Consider the following 22,144-nt stretch of genomic DNA (forward strand, 5'->3'; position numbering starts at 1 on the left):
GTAGGTGTTTCTGCGCAGGAACGCCCCCCCCATGTGGAAATGTGTCCTTCTGGTACAGGGATTTACAATGTGACATACGTCCCAGATACGTCACATTCTAAATAGCACATATCATGGTGCATCTTTTGCACCACTGCTTCATCAGAAAAGTGATGCAGCAGTGGTGTAAAAGAGGCACAAGGCTGTTGTAAATCTGCCTCTAATAAACACTTACAAATTCACTGAGGCAGTTTCACTAGCACTGCATTCTTTTTGAATTTACTTTTGTTAATATTTTAGATTAAAAATATAAAATGTAACTTTAAAAATAAAATAAATATGAGTATTTATAATATGAATTTAGGATATTACTATAAAAAGAAAGAAATATAATAATTAGTATATTTCAAAATTATCATTTACAAAACCTTTGAAATTCACCGAAAAAACCATAGGCTTCACACATGTTATAGTTAGGAATTAGCATTTAAAAAACCTTAGAAATTCACTGAAAAAAACATAGGTTGCACCCATGTTATAGTTAGCTGGACATTTCTCTCATACAAAACCATTGAAATTCCACCGTTATAGTTAGTTCAGCTAACTATAACTTGCGCGCCCGCAATGCACTGCTGATGACGTCACATATCACATCACTCTTCACATGGTCAGTGACATCACTGATGACATCACTGATAACATCACTGATGATATCTCAAATGACATCATTGATGACACCACTGATGAAATCATCCATGTGAAAGAGTGGCAGACCTCCACTCACCCTAATATAACCTATAATACACACATTCAAAAATAGATACTAATATTGTCAAAAAAATGGAGATACCAATACCAGTTACAACAACCTATTCAGTAATTCCAACATCTACATACACATCCACTCAACCACCAACAGTTCTATATAGTCACTTAAACATGTACTCACTCATCATATGTATTCATACCTCTATACATCCTGTTACACACCGATACTCATCCATACAGTTACTCATACACATACTCACACATGCAAATAAACATCCATTTGTTTTCATATACAGCTATACACACACCACTACACTTAGTTTTGCAGAAACGTACACATACTTACTCTCTTAAACAATCCGTTATAGAAACACATACTTATTTATACAGGAACTTTTCAATGTGTCTCTGTCATATATCCTTACTTATATACATCAATACTCACATATACTAGTTTAAAACATATGTACTTTCTCATAAAGACACTTTTGAGGCAGTCATTCAGTTAGTAACACACCCATACAGACATTCATCCACCTTTACAGTCCTGCACACATGCTGTCTTCAAAACCTATACAAGCAGTGAGTCAGTCATTCATGCATCTGTGCCCTAAGTAATATCGGCCACCAAACCATACAGACACTCATTCTGATACTCCAAAAAACAAATAGTAACCCATATAGAGACTCGTGTAGCTACTCACCAACCCATGCAGCCACTTATACAGAAAGTGAGACACTGATACAGATATTTACATATTTAAACATTACTCGCTAATACATGTATTCACTAAGATACACTTAATAAGTCAGTTATACAATGAAATTTACAACAACAAAAAACATCCATTTAAATACTTATTTACCCATTTATTCTTCCATCCACCTTTAGATATACATATATAAAAATATTTATTTTTCAGAAAGACACACATTCAGTGGATGATGTCATCAGTGATGTCACTGACCATGTGATGAGTGATGTAATATGTGACATCATCAGCAGTGCATTGCACCTTTTTCCTTCGGGAGGCAGCAGCAAGTGATAGCAGTCTCTGTCAGCGTTGAATTGCACCACCATTGCCTTACGCATTTCGTAACACTCTCCTTTGTCTGTGGCGTAGCGCATCTGGGGAAGAAGGGATCGCGCATTCAATAAATCACTGTCATCACTGACAGCTAACCACACATCCCACGATGAGATGTGTGGTTAGGCTCCGCCCAGATATATATGTCATGTTATGTTATGTTATGTTAGTGCTATTTGTATTGCGCACGGCTGCTCCAGTGAAGGAGCGTCCCGGCGCACCGACAAGGTGGCGGACACAACACAACAGGAAAACAAAAAATATTATTAAAAATGGGGGAGTTGAGGTTTTAACATAGCTCGGAAAATAGATGAGTTTTAGCGGCCTTGCGGAAAGAAAGCAAGTCGCCAAGGGTCCGGAGTTTCAAGGGGAGAGCGTTCCATCGTGCGGCTGCCCGCACCCTAAAAGAGCGACCCCCCGCCCGACTGAGTTTGAACCGAGGGGCTACCGCTAATTCTTGGTCCAGCAAGCGCAAAGTGCGGCCCGGGATATAAGGGCACAAAAGTTAGCGCAGTAAGGGAGGCGATAGGCCCTTCAGAATCTTGAAAGAAATGCACAGTACTTTAAAGTGGATCCGCTGCCTAACGGGTAACCAATGCAAGGCTCGCAAAGTTGGACCGGCCGAGCAGAACCTAGGAAGACCTACGATTGCTCTGGCCGCTGCGTTCTGCACTCTTTGAAGTCGGGTTAGCTCGGCCTGGTTTAACCCTATAAAAAGGGAGCTGGCATAGTCCAGCCGAGCCAAAACCGTTGCTTGTACCACCAGTTGACGAGTTGCGGCATCAAAATATTTAAGGGCAGGTCGCAGATTGCGCAAGATGCCAAAGCAGCACGCCGCCGTCCTTTTGGTGTGGCCAACAAAGTTGAGGGAAGGGTCCAGCCAAACACCAAGATTTTTGATCTCCGCAACCGGAGTGGGGGTCGGCCCCAACTCAGGAGGCCACCAAGTATCTCCCCATAGGTCCGTCCGCTTCCCAAAGACCATCACCTCCGTTTTTTTGGCGTTTAGTTGGAGACAGTTGGACGTCATCCAACCAGCCACCGCCCTAAGTCCTTCTCTGAATCTTGGGGCATCCACCCCAGAGTCCCCGCTGATCGTGACCGCTAGCTGGGTGTCATCTGCGTACGACACCATGGTCATACCACAGAGCTTCACAACCTCAGCCAGCGGCCTCACGTAGATGTTAAACAACGTGGTACTCAGCGAGGAACCCTGCGGGACCCCAAGAGACAGAGGATGACATTTGGACTGATAGGGCGGGGACGCCACACAGAAGGAACGATCCCTGAGAAACGAACGAAACCACTGGTGTGCAGTGCCGATCACCCCTATCTCCTCAAGACGCTGCAGGAGAATATCATGGGAGACCGTGTCAAAGGCGGCGCTTAGGTCTAACAAAACAAGCGCCGCCGTTTGACCTGCATCCAAAACTACCCGCAGGTGCTCGACCATAGATAGCAATGCTGTCTCCGTACTGTGGCCGGCCCGAAAACCATTCTGGGTGACGTCCAGAATGTTGGCACGCGACAGATGATCAGTGAGGGCGGTGTTAACATGCACCTCCGCGAGTTTGGCTGGCCACGGGAGAAGCGAAATCGGGCGGTAGTTCTCCGATTTTGTAGGGTCGAGAGATGTTTTTTTCAAAATGGGCATTACTACCGCATGCTTCCATTTCAAAGGCACCTGGCCAGATGATAGCGACATGTTGATTAAGTCGCAAACCGGGCAAGCAAAAGTCTGGTCTCTGAACATTGGTGGCTTGAGCAGGTCGACCGGCGACCCAGACTTAACTCGGAGAGCCAGGGCCGTGGCTGTGTTTTTGAAGTTAATTTTCATAAAACCCACTGGAGCAATTTTCACCAAACATAGCAAAGGCACATCTGCGTACCAGTCCCTACAATTTTGCCATGTTTGGTGTAATTCCGTTCAGCGGTTCGGGCTGTAGACTTGTCAGACCGTCCTATGGAAATTAACATGGGGAAAACACGTTTTGGGAACCCCTTTTTTCTTAGCCCCCACTTCACGAATCCCCCCGAAACTTTTTCAGGGATGGAGCGCAGCGGAGCTGGCCAAAATTTTGGAAAATTACACGCAAATTCCTCAACCGGCGCCAAAGTTATTCCCAATAGAATGTTGCGCTTTTTCCTATGGTAGCAAGGTCCTAACTATATATACCAGTTATAGGTAGGAATTAGCATTTAAAAAACCTATTAAATTCACTGAAAAAACCATAGGTTTCACACCAGCTATAGTTAGGTGGAAATTTTACTGACATAAAACCAATGAAATTCCCACGTTATAGTTAGTTGGACTCACTGTAACTTGCGCATGTAATGCACTGCTGATGACATCACATATTACATCACTCATGACATGGTCAGTGACATCACTCATGACATCACTGATGACACCATCCAGTGAATGTGTGCCTTTCTGAAAAATAAATATGTTTTATATATGTATATGTAAAGGTCAATGGAAGAAGAAATGTTTAAATAAGTGTCTAAATGGATGTTTTTTTTAAAAAAAATGATTGGTTAACTAGCTTAATAAGAGTATCTTAGTGAATACATATATTAGCGAGTAATGTTTAAATATTTAAATATATGTATCAGTATTTCCCTTTGTGTATAAGTGGCTGCATGGGTTGGTGAGTAGCTACATGTGTGTTTATATGGGTTATTAGATGTTTTTTTAGTATCTTTATAATTGTCTGTTTCATTTGGTGGGGGTGTTACTTAGCACATAGATGCATCAATGACTGACTCACTGTATGTATGTGTTTTGAAGACAGCATATGTGTTGGACTGTATGGGTGAATGAGTGTGTATATGTATGTGTTAGTAAGTGAATGACTGTCTCACTAGTGTCTTTATCAGTAACTACATATGTTTTAATCTAGTATATGTGAGTATTGATGTATATAAGTGAGTATATGTGAGAGTGAGAGATTGAAAGAGTTCTTGTTTTAATAAGTATGTGTTTCTATAAGTGATTGTTTAAGAGAGTAAGTATGTGCAAGTTTCCTTAGAAGTAAGTTGGTAGTGTGTGTATAGCTGTATATGCAAAAAAATGGATGTTCATATGGCCGGGATGCCCGCCACCCCCTCCCAACACCAATTCCCAATGGGAGAAGACAGACACAGGTTTGAACTTTTTGGAAGGCGGGGGGAGTTACCCCCCCGGCCTTATTTATTAAAATATGAAACAAAATGTAAAACATTAAATAAAACGTTTCATGAATTATGTACAATTTTACTTTGATTACATTTTGATGAAGACATGTTCTTTGGCTAACCTTAACAGATCTCTAATACAATGGTTTCCTAGCCAAGTCTAGCATCCTGAAAATGCATACATTCTAAATTAAAATTGTACATCCTACCATTAAGGGCCAACGGCAAGGTCTTAACCGGTGTCAGGTCCCTACTACTAAAATCCCGCCCTCACGGTGTGAGTGGCGCATGCGCAGAGGACTTTACCCTCATTGCCAACTGTAACTTCCCTTGTCGTGGGGGCCCCCTTTCACTCGACGCCATCTTAAAGGTCGTCCGAGTTCCCATGTGAGGTATCTGTAGGAAGGACAGCGTGAACTCCCCCCCATCCCCAAACTCTCTTCCGCCGGAGCGGATATCCGGCCCCCGGGAAATTCGTAGGAGGGGCATCTAGCCGCCTCCCCCCTGGGAGGGGCCCATGGCCGTCTCCCCCTAGGCGACCCATCCTTAGTGGGTGCCGCCTCCCCGTGGAAGGGGCCAATGGCTGCCTCCCCCCGGGCGCTCCCATCCATTCTGGGTGGCGTCCCCCTCTAGGGACCTTGAAATTACTGCTCACCGATCATGACCTTACCGCCACAGGCCGGATAGTTGACCGACTATCCGGACCCCCCACTCCTCCTAAAGGTCATGCTTTCTCAAACCCCTTAACCATGCTATGAAGTCTCCTATGAGTAAATCATTCCCCTCCCTGGACAGGTGTACCCCATCATTTAGATACATGTGATCACCCCGAATACACCCGTGAGGAATGCTATGCAACTGCGCGGAGCGAAACAATTTCCCAATTTTATTGTTGACCCTCTTCACTGAGTGGTTCAACGCTGACACTGAAAGACCCCCTGCCAAATCTTCCTGGGGATCATGTGGGACCAGGCAATTGTGCACCCCGGGAGTTTCTTAGCCAACCAGCTAACTGCCGACAGGATGTGTTCTAATAACACTCGTCTTCCCAGCTTTACTAAGTCATTGCCCCCCAGGTGTACTATGACTACAGATGGCGGTGACCTTTGCCGCCCTAAAAGACCCCCCAAAAACATTTGAAATTGGTCAAAACAGAGGCCGCCCTTCCCATGGAAGGTCACTCTGTACCCGTATTCCCCAGATGCGTGAATCGCGTCACCTGCCTTGAATACGTCCCCGGCGCGCCTCACATATGAGTGGCCCACGACCCATACCACTCTCTCTCCAGTCGGTGATCCTCGACCGCTGGTCTCCTGATGTTAGGTCGACTCCCAATTACGCCCCGCGTGACAGGCTTGCGAAACTGTATTTCAAACAAAAGACAAGAAGCGTGAGTGCATGTCAATTGACTTTTACAACATGTGCAATCGCACATACCTTTTGAAGCAATTCAAGGACCAACGGCCTAGCTGTTTCACTTCCTCCGCACTCTGACCCCGGGCCGTAGCCTCAGTAGCAGCTCCTATACTAAATGAGTGGGGCCCAAAATCGCACGGGTCCATGCCCGCGGCAGCGATTGTCAGTGCTAGCACCCTCTGAAACTGAAATCTCGTCAGTGGGGTGCCATCATTGTGCCTAAGCAGGCTCCCCCCCATGTAGCCGTCCTCTGTGCCAAGTATTCCTCTAAACACTTTATCGGACAAGTGGGGGACCCTCGTGCGCGCTGCACGACAACACTATCTCCCATAGCTTCCTGGTCTGTCTTGGACCTGGCTATCGAGATTACCATCGAATCACCCCTCATTTGTACGTGATCCCTGCACAAGCCTCCCTCCATATCCTTCTTGTTCCTTGCCACGAGTTCGCTTACCCGCATAGCCCCATGGAATGCCAAGGCGAAAGCTGCCCGGAACAGAACTGCTTCGAAAGGGGAGGAGCACGTCTCATCCAGCTTTGCTAAAAGCAGACACAATCTGTCTAAGCCAATCGGGCGCCTCGTATCTTACTTGCGACCCTCGAGGCGTTGCCAGCCGCGGAGTGCCTTCCTAACCAAAAAGGAACCCGTCGGGTCACTTCTGCCGTGCAGCTGTGCCATGAACGAAATGGCCGCCCTATGTCTATTGGCCGCTGCCGCTGATCGGCCTTCTCTGTGCAGCGCTACCAGGAACCCCAGGAAGGATTCCTCCTGACCCCAGATCTGTCTCCCTGTCGTACCCAAAATGTGCAGTAGGAACGATACGCTCCTTCGTAAGCCTTCCTTGTCCTGGGAGCTAAGCTGGCTGCCACGAGGTCTTGTAATCCGGGGCACCGATTAGCCATAGCGCTTCGGGGAACGGTGCCGCCACTAGGTCCGCTGTGGGTAGATAGCCCCTGAAAGCCTGCATGTGTGAACGAGAGAGTGCATCAGCTGCATTATTCAGTACACCTGGCACATGTTTTGCCCTGAACTGTACATTCAATTTCATGCAAAGTAAAACAATTTATTTTAACAATCTCAAGATCCACTTGCAGCGGGCTGCCTGCTGATTAATGAACTCAACCACAGTCATATTGTCAGACCAAAACACCACTGAGAGGTCCCTAAAGTCGTCTGGCCATGCCATCAGAGCAACCCAAATGGGAAATAGCTCCAAGAACCCAATGTTACCTGTCAGACCGCTGGAGTGCCACCACGTCGGCCATACTTGCGCCGACCATCGGTTACCAAAGATGGCGCCAAATCCTACGCTCCCAGCTGAATCGGTCCACAAACCTAGTTCATCCGATGATGCTGGTGGTTTGTTCCACACAACTCGTCCGTTGAAGTCCGCCAGAAATGCCAGCCAAATGCGCATATCCTGGCGAACCTCTGCCGACAGTCTCGTACGGTGGTGTCCCTCCTTGAGGCCAACCATAGCTTGTGCAATAGAGCGTGAGAAGGGGCGGGCCATTGGTATCACCCTTAAGGCAAAGTTAAGCTGACCCACTGTTTGCTGTAACTGGTGCAGGGTCACTTTCTCCTTGCCCAGGCATTGCGTCAAGGAAGCCCTAAACTTGGCCACCTTTTCCATTGCTAAACGAAAACATCCTTCCACAGCTCAATTCCCAGAGACTCCAGTGAAGTAGATGGTCCAACCATCTTACCTGGTGCCAATGGGACTCCGAACTCCCGCATGAGGATGCAGAAGCCCTGCAGCGCCTGCGCACATTTCGTATTGCCGGCCGCTCGAAAGAACAGGAAGTCATCTAGATAGTGCATAACGTGCCTATGCCCTGTGGTCTCGGTGAATGCCCACTCTAAAAAACAGCTGAACATTTCAAAATAGGCACAAGAAATGGAGCAACCCACAGGCATGCATTGATCCATGTAATAACTCCCTTGAAACGCAAAACCTAGCAAGCGCTGGTCCCGCGGGTGTACCGGGAGCAACCTGAATGCTGATTCGATGTCCGATTTCACCATCAGCGCTCCGGGGCCCAGATGATTTAATATGGCAACGGCATCGTCAAACGATGCGTACCGAACCGAACAAATATCCAGGTTAATGGCTTCGTTCACCGAGGAACCCCTTGGGGCAGACAAGTTGTGAATGAGTCTAAACTCCCCTGGGTCTTTCTTTGGAACCACTCCTAGCGGTGAACACACGAAATCCGCCACCGGCAGGCATTGAAAAGGCCCCGCCACCCGCCCCAAGCTGACTTCTTCGGAAATTTTCTTTGCTGCTACGCTTGGGTTATGTTGGACAGATAACTGATTTTTACAAAAGGAGTCCCCCCGAAAATACCCCGCCGGGATGTTGAAGCCATATAGGAATCCATTCCTCAAAACCCCGGCGGATACATGATCAGGGTATTTGTTCAACCAAGGGGTCAGAGCCATGATGTCGACAGGTGTAGGCAATCGGTTCCCAAGCATCACCTCACTCTTGCTTAGACCCCCCTTTTCCTCCCGTTCCGCTGTTCTTTGATCTACAGCTACTCTCCGGGTGTGAGGAGTTCCCACAGCCCGTACACGCATGCCTGAACCTACATGTTCCCTGGGCCCTGTTACAGTTGCCTCTATTGAAGCCCCAACAAACCCCCCGCTTGCCGCCATTTCCGCCGGTCTTGGGCTGAAATTCCCCACCGGCGCTTGCTCGAAAGGGCAACGCAGGCTTTTGGCGAACTGACCCCGGCCCGCTCCCGCCCGGCGAGGACGTACCCGCCGCACCAGGCAAGAGCTGCTTGTGCCATGACACCAAGTCGAGGCAGTCCCAGTTCAAAGTTGCATCAAACTCTTTCGCTTTTTGGAATTTCATGTCATATCCTTTCCACTCGTCCCCCCCATACATGGTATAAAAATCCATAATCCTATTCTGGTAACAGGACAACTCGGTCATCACTTCCGGCTTTCATTCACCCATGACTGCCGTAAATATCGAAAAGGCCTTTACCCAGTTCGCTACGGTCTCATCAACCCTAAATTCCGCCATCTTGGCCCGCCATACACTGGGGTGCCCTAAATCTTTCTGGGATTTTGCATATTCCATCTTGCGATGGTCAGTCAACAATGAAAACATATTCACATATTTTTCCCCCCATATCATTTCCTTTGTGGCCGCTGGGATGTGCTGGGCCACCCTTTTGCGCCTTGAAGGTAATGAACCTTCCCCTGCCATTGGCAATGGGTGCTTACCGGGTTCAACCGTCGTGTCTGCTGCCTTTTCCCGGCTAACCGTAGGTACTCCTGGCGCCGCCTGTGGGGGAACAAAAGGAACATTCACCGTCCCGGCTTCTCTCGACTGCCGTAACTGCTCGATTATTAGTCTAGCCTCCTCAGCCGGGTCCCCCGCTGCCACTGCCCCCCCCCGCTTTCTTCTTGAGCCAGGGTAACACTGCCGCTAACTGGATGGCCAGTTCCGGGGGCATTTGATCATCATTAACCGGGGTGATTACCACAGGAATTGGCAAGCCTATATCCGGAACCGGTACCGGGATGTCCGCCGGCATGATGGGGGCAGCTGGGGGCACCTCCGGGACCTGATCATCCCCGGGAACCGCCCTCCTCTTGCTACGTTTCCCCCTACCCTCAGGGCCGACCCCCGGCAAGGCCGGGCCTATCACTTTCTTCGGACAACCCGAGGGATTGTTCTGGGCCGCTAACTGTTTCTTGACCTCAGCCAAACCTCGACCGATCGAATCTACCTTACCCAATTTGCGGTCCATGATCGCCATTCGGTTTCACAAGGTGCGGAGAACTTTCTCCAGCTCGGTGCGTTTTCCTGCTTTCCTGCCGGCCATAGCTTCAAGTACTCTGCTTCAGTCGATCGATGAGGTCCCAGATCCTTCATACTCCTGGTACTGAAAGAAAAACAACAAGATTAAAAGTTCTCAAAATTGCCGCTTGTTCCGTCGAGGGCTCACGAGCAACGAGTGGTGCAGCCTTCAGAGCACAGGAACAAGAGGACGCTTCTTCGGATTCCCGCTCTATTTATCCGTCTGCGGGAGGGCGGGGACAATCCTCAGGTACGCCTACTGGGCGCGGTCTTCCGTGCAGGTGTCTAGGACAACCACTCCTGGGCCGGAAAGGGCGCGCCCCGGCTACGCCACTTTGGGCATACCAGCCGAGCCACGCCTCCCGCCCAAAATGGTTTCCCGGGGGGATCGGGGCACCCATCCATACGTTCGGGGGGACCGAGTGGTCGCCCCTTTCCAATAGTTCATTTGCATGTGTGAGTATGTGTGTGAGCAAGTTTTGGAAGACTGTCGGTGTGTTAACAGATGTAAAGGTGTCTCACTACATATGATAAGTGAGTATATGTATGAATGACCATATAGAACTGTTGGTGAATGAGTGGATGTGTATATAGATGGTGGAATTACTGAATTGGTTGTTGTAACTGGTATAGGTATCTCCACTTTTTTGTAAATGTTAGTTTCTATTTTTGAATATGTGTTTCAAGGGTTACTTTACAGTGAAAGGAGGTCAGTCACTCTGTCACAAGGATGGTGTCATGAGTGATGTCATGAGTGATGTCACTGACCATGTCATGAGTGATATAATATGTGATGTCATCAGCAGTGCATTACACGCGCAAGTTATAGTGAGTCCAACTAACTATAACGTGGGAATTTCATTGGTTTTATGTCAGTAAAATTTCCACCTAACTATAGCTGGTGTGAAACCTATGGTTTTTTCAGTGCATTTAAAAGGTTTTTTAAATGCTAATTCCTAACTATAACTGGTGTGAAACCTATGGTTTTTTCAGTGAATTTCATTGGTTTTTTAACTGCTAATTCCTAACTTTTTATATGGACTCATACCTGTGTTTTTTAGTGAATTTCTAAGCTTATTTTTTCACGAATATCTATAGCTTAGAAAGGTATGTTTTTCTAAAAATGAATCCTATATTGTATATTAATATAATATATATATTCTTTTAAAAGTATATTCTTTTGTTTTATATTTCACTCAGGAGCGCCTCGGTGCGCGTACCGGGCCGCGTCCCGTCAGCGCACCAACAAAAAAAAAGAAAAAAAAAAGGAGTGAGCATGAGGAATGGGGAAAAACAGAGAGTGGTGTAAAGAGAAAGAGAGCTAGAGGGAGAAACACAGAGGGACTGTGTAAGAGATAGTAAAACAGAGAAAAGGTATAAGAGGAAGTAACTGAGAAAAGGAAAATGAATAAGGGAGCAAAAGAAGAGAAGAAAGAGGAAGAAAACGAAAGCAGATGTTCTAGGAGAATGTGAATGGGTGATGACAGTAAAAAGAAGGAGAGTAAAGGATGAGGAATAAAAGGTAGTGACGGAACCAGAGAAAAGGAAGAATGGTGACGGAGAGAAAGAAAATAGCAGTGAGTGTAAGTAAAGAGGAGTGAAAGAGGGTGGATAAAAGTGAATAAGGGTAAGACATGGGAAGTGACTGAAAGAAAGAACAGAGAGAGTAAAGGAAGGAGTGTCAGAAAGGGACTAAGTGAAGCAGAAAAAAAGGAAAGAGAGGGAGTGTGGGTGAGCACGGGCACTGAAAGGAGTTGAATGTGGTAGGAAAGTACGGAAAAGAGAAGTAAATATGGAGGATAAGAATAAGTGAGGGAAGCAGAGTAAGAAAACAGGGGTGAGGTAGGGTGAGAGAAAAGTATTGAGGTTAAAGCAAAGGGTGATGATAAATTACATTTTGTAGTCACACTTACCATATAATTAATGAAAATGTACTTGCATCTTTAAACTACACTTTGTATCTGTGAAAGACAAAAGAAAAAACAAGTTATAATTAGTAAAATATATATTTTAAAATAGAAGAAACAGGTCAAGAGGTACAACATCTAAAAAGGTTTACTAAGAAATAAAGCAATAGTGAAGGATACAAAACAGAAATAAAGTAATGCAGAAAGAGAAAAAAGAGGGAAAAAGAAATAGAAAGAGAACAAATTACTGAAGATAAGTAAGATACTAAAAGAATGCGAGATACCAAAACAAAATCAGGAAAGATAAGAAAGTAAAAGGAAAATGAGTGAAAAGGAGAGGAGTCTAAATGAGGAACTATTAATAAGAAAGAGGAATAGAAGATGACAGAGTGAGTGAAGGGGAGTCACAGAGTGAAGGGATGAAGGGAATGAGGTTAATATAGAACGATGGAGGAAAAAGGAGTGAGAGAGTAAGTACACAGAAAGACAAAGGGAAGGACTGAGTGAACTGCAGTACAATGAGTGAGAAAGGAAAAAGAGTAAAGGAGCAAAAGAAGGAAAGAGAGGGGAAGAGAACTAAAGCAGTGGTACTGAGAGAATGTGAGAAAGATGAAAAGTGATGGAAGGGAGAGAGGAAATGCAGACAGTTGAAATTGGATTGAGGAGTTGTGAATGAAATGGAGTAAAGGAACAGCGACGAAACAAAGTTAAAAAAAGGCAGTGTAAGTGAGTAAAGAGAGCTAAATAAGAGTGGAAAAGGAAAATGAGTGTGAGACAATGGGAATACAATATAAATTACACAATGCAAACTATAGAATAACTTATACAATATGTTACATTGTTTATTTTTGCTGTTCTCAGAATATATTGAATTTCACTTAAATTAGTGAGTTCAAACTCTTCATCATATAACAGCTGGAAAAAAAAACACAATCTAAAAGATTGTGTGTAAAAAAAAACATAAAAACTTACAACCCATATATGTACACTAATCTTTGATTCACTTACTTTTCTGTGAAGCCAAATAGAAGATAGTGAAGATCCTTTTAATGGAAAAAAAGTCTGCTGTTTTCTATAACTTCCATTTCATCGACTTCCTATGAAAAAAGATCTAAGAACATCATACCTTACACTTTCCTTACGGCCAAATCGTGTCGGATATATGAGTATTTTTTACTATGAGATCCACTTACAGTCCCTATATGAGATAAATAATTTTAAACATTAGATTAACTAACTAACTAACTTTTATTAACTATTCCGGTCTTCAAAGGCCAATTACCTTTACTAAAACTTTGGTTTTAAAAACACTAGGTAAGAATTTTTAAAGTCATAAGGCAAACGTTGTTTATAAGTCAAATGAGAATCATTGCAGTAACTCCAACCTTTTTTACAATTTAAGTAGCATGTATAATGTCCTGATGTTGTCGAAGGACCGTCATGATAAATAATAGCTTCAGTTGTAAAGGTTCTTCCTGAAATTAATAACTGAGAAGCAACAACATTTTCGATAACAGTTGTCAGTTTAGTTCCATCAGGTCTACATCGTTGGAAAACTAAAATGATATACTGACCATAACTTTGTATAAATAATGTGGATAGCATTGGACACTTACATTGGGTACACACCATATTATGATCTGCTGCTTTAACTAGATTTTTAAATGACACTGATTTACAGTCTCGTAAAGTCAAATATATAAATCTTTCAGTGTCTATTTTAGTATTACTTGATGAACTACAATTGTGGCAGTCATGCTGCCATTGATAAGAAAGGCTGAAAAGATTATCTACATCTACACCTTTATCTTCCAAAACATCAAACATATACATTAAAAATTCCTGACAATCCTGCTGAATGTTCTGTGAAAATTTATCTTGACCAGAACACATATCTAAAATATTTCGAATTTCTGTTACACTTTCCATTTTTGCTCTATCACTGCTACATTTCTCAAACACAGAATTCAAAAAACCACACAATCTTTGATCCCGATTTTCAACAATCTGTTCTTGTAAAGTTTGAAGAAAAAAAACAACATTAACCACTACATTAGCATAGCAGTTGACACCAGAACTATTTTCAAACTGAAATCCAACAACAAGTTCATCAGAATCCTTTTTCTTTCTGTTTTGAATTACAGTTTCATCTACTTTTTGTCTTTTTGTTACTACCTCACAGCAATTATTCTCATTTCTTCTTTTTCGGCCTACCACTAGTTTTTCAAACAGAGGATAATGAGGCAAATGCGGAGCATACTCTCTTCTTAACCTATTGTATTCTTTAACACAATCTAGATCTGCACAAATCTTTGTCTCATCACACTCAATCAAGTACAATCCTGATAAAGTTCTGACTCGTGATAATGCCACATATGCCAAACCCTCTTTAAACACAGATCTTCCAATGTTCACCAAAGCACTATCTACACTTAAACCTTGAGATTTATGAATTGTTACTGCATATGCCAAACAAACAGTAAACTGTTTTTGCCGAACATATAAGTCTTTTACAGGTAAAAATCTAGGAGAACAATGACTGATTTTTTGTACTTGCTCAATACCATCAAATTGTATTTTTAAAAAATTCAATTCCATCTCTATTTCTATAATTCACAAAATCAACAACATAACCCATTGCTCCATATGGGCCGGGATGCCCGCCACCACTCCCAACACCAATTCCCCATGGGAGGAGACAGACACCGATTTGAACTTTTGGAAGGCGGGGGGGCCTCACGACCCCCCCGTCCCTATTTATTAAAATATGAAACAAAATTTTAAACTTTAAATTAAAACGTTTCATGAATCATGTACAAATTCAACTGCAATTACATCTTGATGAAGACAGGTTTTTCAGGCTAACCTTAACAAATCTCTAATACAAAGGTTTCCTAGCCGAGTCTAGCATCCTGATAAATGCATTATGTTTGAATTTGTCCAACCTAACATTAAGGGCCAATGGCAAGGTCTTAATCGGTGTCAGATCCCTATCACCAACTTCCCGCCCTCACGCATGCGCAGAGGACTTTACCCTCGCCGCCAATTGTAACTTCCCTTGTCGTGGGGGGCCCCCTTTCACTCGACGCCATCTTAAGGTCGTCTGAGTTCGTGTGTGAGGTCTCCGTAAGAAGGACAGCGTGGACTCCCCCCTTTCCCCACACTCTCTTCCGCCGGAGCGGATATCCGGCCCCCGGATATCCGGCCACCGGGAAATTCGTCGGAGGGGCATATAGCTGTCTCCCCCTGGGAGGGGCTTATGGCCGTCTCCCCCTGGGGGACCCATCCGTAGTGGGTGCCACCCACCCGTGGGAGGGGCAAATGGCCGCCTCCCCCCGGGCGCTCCCATCCATTCTGGGTGGCGCCCCCCCTAGGGACCTTGAAATCACTGCTCACCGATCATAACCTTACCGCCACAGGCCAGATAGTTGACCGACTATCTGGCCCCCCCACACCTCCTATAGGTCATGTCTCCTCAAACCCACTAGCCAAGCTACAATGTCTCCTATCAGTAAGTCATTACCAGTCCTGGACAGGTGCACCCCATCATTCGAATAACAGTTATCGCCCCTGATACACCCATGAGAAATGCTTTGTAGATGAGCAGAGCGAAACAATTTCTCTATTTTATTGTTTACCCTCTTTACCGAGTGGTTCAACGCTGTCATAGACAAACCTCCCCACCATATCCTCCTGGGAATCATGTGGGACTAGGCAATCGTACATCCTCGGAGCCTTTTGGCTAACCAGCTAACTACAGACAGTATGTGCTCAACTAACACCCGTCTTCCCAGTCTCACCAAGTCATTGCCCCCTACGTGCACTATGACTAAAGATGGCAGGTGACCTGTGCCGCCCTAATAGTTCCTCCACAAAACTTTGCAATCGGTCAATACAGAGGCCGCCCTTCCCATGGAAGGTCACTCTGAACCCATATTCCACAGATGTGTGGATCGCATCACCTGCTTTGAATATGTCCCCGGCCCACCTCACATATGAGTGGCCCACGACCCAAACTACTTGATCTCCATTCCGGGATCCTTTCACGCTGGTCAGCTGATGCTGGGCCGATCCCAATTTCCGCCCCAGGTAGTCGGCCGCACCGTCTTACCTGGCGCCAATGGGACCCCAAAACCCCGCATGAGCACGCAGAAGTCCTGCAATGCCCGCGCGCAGTCCTGAGTGCCCGCTGGGCCCAGAAAGAGGAAATCATCCAGATAGTGCATCACATGTTTGTGCCCTGTGGCCTTTGCGAACACCCATTCTAAAAACAAGCTAAACATTTCAAAATAGGCACATGAAATTGAACAACCCATCGGCATGCACATATCCATGTAGTATTTCCCCTGAAACGTGAATCCCAGCAGGCGCTGGTCTTGAGGATATACTAGGAGCAACTTGAATGCGGATTCAGTGTCTGATTTAGCTAACAATGCACCGGGCCCAGGCGATTCAACAGTACTACTGCGTCATCGAACGATGCATTCTTCACTGAACATAACTCGGGGTCAATCACTTCATTTACCGAGGCCCCCCTCGGGGCCGATAGATTGTGAATGAGTCTATACTCCCCCGGGTCTTTCTTCGGAACCACTCCCAACGGGGAACACACAAAATCCACTACTGGTGGGCCGCCAAATGGTCCTGCCACTCGCCCCAAGCTAACTCTTTCGTTATCTTTTTGGCGGCCACTGCTGGGTTGTGTTGAATAGACAACTGGTTTTTACAGGAAAAGTCCCCACGAAAATTGCCCGCCGGGATCCTGAAGCCATATGAAAAGCCATCCCTCAGAGTCCCGGCGGACGCATGATCAGGGAATCCATTCAGCCAAGGGATCAAAGCCAAGATATCTACGGGCAAAGATGTTTGCTTCCGAGGCACCGCATCAATCCTGCTTGGGACCCCCCTTTCCCCCTGCACCATTGGCCTTGGATCGGCAACTGGTTTCCGGGTGTGAGGAATTTCCACAGCCCGAGCACGCGTGCCAGAACCTACACGTTCCCTGGGGCCTGTTACAAGTTCCTTTGTTAAAGCCCCAACACACCCCTCGCTTGCTACCGTTCACGCCCGACCTAGGCTGGGACTCCCCCCGGCGCTCGCCCGAAAAGGCTGTGACTGTCTCCGAGGGAATCCCCCGGAGCCGTTCGTGCTCGACCCTGAAGCACTCGCCGGTCCTGGCAAGAGCTGTGCATGCCATGACACTGTATCCAAACAATCCCATGTCAAGGCCTGGTTAAATTCCTTCGCTTTTCTAAAGGGCATATCATAGCCCTTCCATTCATTTCCCCCATACATCGCATGGAAATTCGTGATCCTGTTCTGATAACATGCCAGGTCACTCAACACCTCTGGTGTACGTTCTCCGATAATCGCCACAAAGATAGAAAAGGCCCTGATCCAGTTCATCATCGTCTCATCGACCCTGAATTCTGCCATCTTGGCCCACCATACACTGGGGTGCCACAAATCTTTCTGGGTCTTTGCATATTCTAACTCACGATGGTCAGTCAACAGTGAAAACATGTTAATGTACTTGTCGCCCCACACCATCTCTTTCGTAACCATGGGAACATGTTGAGCTAAACTTTCCCGCCTTGAGGGTACCGTGCCCTCCCCCACCATCGGTAACGATCTCTTACCGGCTTCAGCCGCACTTCCAGCCATGTCTGTTGTCTTCTCCCGGTTGTCAGCCGTGACCACCTTCGCCACCTGCGGGGAAATAGAAGGCACATTCGCTGTCCCGGCATCCCTTGCCTGCCGTAACTGCTCAATAATTATTATGGCCTCTTCGGCCGTGTCTCCCGCAGCCGCAGATTCCCCCACTCCCTTCTTTAGCCATGGTAATACTGCTGCTAACTGAAGTGCTAATTCCGGGGGCATCTGGTCATCCACCAGCGGCGTGATAACCACGGGGATAGGCATCCCCCCGTCCGGTCCCGGTACCGGGCTGGTCGCTGGTGCTACTGGAATTGGTGGAGTTTCTACCGGCACTGGGGCCTCGCTGGGACCCGCCTTCCCCTTCCTCTTCTTACCCTTATCCCCTGGGGTGACGTTCGGCAAAGCTGGTCCAATGACCCTCTTAGGTTGTCCCGAGGGGGCATTCTGGGCCTCCACCTGTTTCCTAAGGGTAGCCAAGCCGCGATCAAGCCGGTCTACCTTACCAAATTTTCAGTCCATCACTGCCACTTGGTTCACCAACGTGCGCAGCATCCTTTCCATCTCGGAGCTCTTTCCGGGCTTTTTGCCAGGCATATCTGTAATCGATCTGCACGACCTGTCCTCCGGAAGCGACTCGATCTCCAACTACGCCTTGATGACTGAAAGAGAAAAACAAATATTACAAGTTCTCAAAAAAGTGCAGCTTGTTCCCTTGAGGGCTCATGAGCGACGAGTGGTGCAACCTTCAGAGCGCAGGAACAAGAGGAAGCTTCGTTGGATCCCCGCGCTTTTATCCAGCTATGGGAGGGCAGGCCCCGCCTTAAGCAAGCCCATCAGTGCACGGACTTCCGGGCGGGTGTTTAGGACAACCTCTACTGGGCGGGAGGAGCGTGTTCCGGCCACGCCGCTTCGGGCATATCAGCCGGGACCCGCCCACAATGGTTTCCCGGGGGATCGGGGCACCCATCCATACGTTCGGGGGGACCGAGTGGTCTCCCCTTTCCATTTACCAGACCTCTTTCAACATTTAAATTCCTTCTCAAAATGATACGGCAATTTAAACACACATTCAGAGTCTTTTCAAAACCAGCTGTTTTAGAAATACTTTTCTCTAATGAATCCAATTTTGTTATCAAATTTTCTGACAAAACAATTGTTGCACCCATATGCTCTATTTTATCTATTGCTTCCAGTTTCACAATCTCTTCATTTTCTAACTTTAACATTTTGTTGTTGAAGATGGAACATTCTTGCAGAGTTGGCATCAAACATATCCCAGATTTCTTCTCATTTTTTTAAATATATTCTCTGGAAGAATGTTTTCATTTGAATATAAATTTGAAATTAATCGAGCATGTAAAGCTTCTTTCCCAAGCTCACTTACTTTTCCAATTCTTACATCTTGTAGAATATTTTTATAATCTTCATCCTTTGCCTGTCGCATATTTTGAAGCAGTTCAGCATATTTAAAATTTAACCATATATTAACGTTTCCAATGCTTCCAAGGGACTTCCTGGTATCTTAATGCGTGAGCATTTTAAACACTGGTTGTCCTTTTACTGGAGTCAACTGCAATAGATCTCCAAAAACAATAATGTGTTTTCCTCCAAATAACACATCATACTCTGTTCTAAGAATTTCTTGCATTCTCAAATGCACAAAGCAAGCATTAGATTTGAGACCATGCTTACTTCATCAATGATAAGAAGTTTCATTTTCTTCAAGACTCTGGAAACTTCAGAACACGCATCTCCAGATAACTTGTTGTAATGCAATTTATTATCATGCTCAACTGGCAGCATCAGTAAACGATGTAGAGTAATCCCTTTAATGTCATGTGCTGCCAGTCCAGTTGGAGCAGTTACAACACAAGACAGCGGTGAATCAGTCCTTTTCTGCAAATAAGTTGCAATGGCTTTAATCAGAAAACTTTTTCCTGTCCCCGCCTCTCCACTTACGTACAGTCGAACAGGCTTAAATGATGTACATGAGCACACTTTTTTCTCATGTCTGAATCCATGTTCAATCTGTTCTGTAACTTCATCATATATCTTTTTCTGCTCAACGTTTAGTTGCTTTACCAAATGTTCTAAGTTAACTCCATCGTCTTGAGCTTGTTCCATAGCTCTTTCCACCTCATCCATGGCAGTTGCTGCTTCATTTTGGATAATTGGTCCTCCCAGTGGATCCTGACTCAATGAAGTAGAATGCTGACTGTCTTGAGAACTGTCTCTAGCAATCTCTTCAGCAATTGTGGTTTCTTGCTCTATTTCTTCGTTCAACATTTGCAGATAATTTAGAAAAACAGGACATTCTATGGTATCCTTAGTTGCATTAAAAGAGTCTTCATAACAGAGAAATTCTCCAAGTAGTTCCTCTTCTGTACGCCATGGCTTAAAGAGTTGCAAAAGAGCTAAATAGTAAAATTCTCTTTTGTCTGGAGCTTCGCAACTCAATTTTCGATGATTAATCAAATGGCTTTTTCTCTGCTTCACTATCATCCTTCATACCCAATGGCAGCATATTTACCATTAATGATATCTTCTGTGATGTTCCTCTTATAACTGTAGTTTTGCAGAACTTCATACAAACAAGTGTTCTCAAGGTGAGTACTTCTATTTGGATAGTATGTATCCAACATATTTGTCTTCAAAATATCTGTACTGTTTGGTTCTTTCTCCTCCAAATATTCAATTTCTTGTACAGATTTCAAAACTCGGTTTCGTGTTGCAGCAAGACCTAGACTCACCCAAATGATTGTTCTTGATTTGGCATAGAGACTTGCTGATAATAACCGATCAGAACATTCATATGCTCCAATTTCTCGATGCAACAACATCTTCAGACTGAAACTGTATAATTTCTTGCTTAGATTCTTTTCATGTGAAATGTCCTCCCACATTTCCTTCAGTTCTGTCTTTCCTTTTTTTGTGATGTAAGATGTCACATATCGAGCCACAGCAATAGAGTTGTCAGCAACGAACTGAATATCCATGTTAGCATTCCACATGGACAAAATCACTGGTTTGTAGTCGTTGATGTACTTGGACTCTTCATTTCTTTTTAAATTATATGTATTTTTGGGAGATTTCCTCGTCACAGTATGTGGTAGAGATGATATCAAATTATTTACTCTTCCCTTACAAATCACTGGTCGTGGAAACGCAAAACGACATTTCGTGTAGTAAAATTTTCGACGACAGTACTTTCCACAACGATGAGATTGAAAACGTAAAACTTGTTGCCTTAAACTGTTTTCTTCAGTAGTTTTTGGAACAGCACATGTTGAATACTCTTCAATGAAACTCATCACTGTTTCATCCGAATCTAATCCAAATTTGGGTGCATCTTTAATCCATAACAACATATGTATATGAGGAGCACCTCTCGCTTGATATTCTTTCCTCCAAAAGAAATCCAAAACCTCTTCAAGGGGAGGATTTTTTTTGTTGGTAATAAAAGACATCATAGCTTCAAATCTATGATTAAAATATCTGCAAACATTCACTGGATCCAAAGAACACAGTTCTGCAAGTGTTTTCAATTCCATATTTTGTATGTTTCCATTTGCCTCTCGTAGAAATTGAAGTAAGTCGTCCCATGCATACTCAGCACAGCGAAGAGTGAGGAACCATGTAGGAGTTCCTAAGTTTCTTAGCATACATTTCAATTCCCCATGACGACGGAACCAATACTCATTTGTTCCACACTGACATGCCATGAGATTGATTAGCTGAGATTCCAAAATACTGTCTTGCAGATTGACTTTCTCCATAAAGTCCCTTGCTGAAACATTTTGCAGATGAGCTCCACTTTTCAATATATGATTAACTGCATAAGAAAGCCCAGACAAATCACTTTCATACAGTAGATGAAACAAATACGGAATGCATTGTCGAAACCGTGGATCTTCAGAATATAATCTTAAAGTCCGGTATTCAGCTGCAGGAATTCGAACTGGTCGATCGTCATATCGTCCACCACGACCTGTTTGAAATAACTGTGGAAAACAACGAGCTTCCAAACTTTCTTCCCATACACTAATGGGACTTCTTTTTGCTGCTTTCATTTGAAACAAGTCAATTGCATTTCCCATTACTTCTTTGGAATTCAAAGGATGAACAGTATAATGTTCATATATTTCTTCACTTCTAGACACATCAACTTTTTCAATTTGGCCAACTGAACAATCACTGTCTTCTTCTGTAGCTGTTTCCTCTGCTCCAACACTTACATCTTTATAGTACTCATTGTTTTTGACCAAATACAACGTTCCCTTTTTGACTTTCCTAACATCCACTAAATCTTGCCAGATTTTCTTACTCTTTGTCG

The sequence above is a fragment of the Lissotriton vulgaris genome, chromosome 3_1 (assembly GCF_964263255.1).
Source record: "Lissotriton vulgaris chromosome 3_1, aLisVul1.2, whole genome shotgun sequence".
Lineage (NCBI taxonomy): Eukaryota > Metazoa > Chordata > Amphibia > Caudata > Salamandridae > Lissotriton > Lissotriton vulgaris.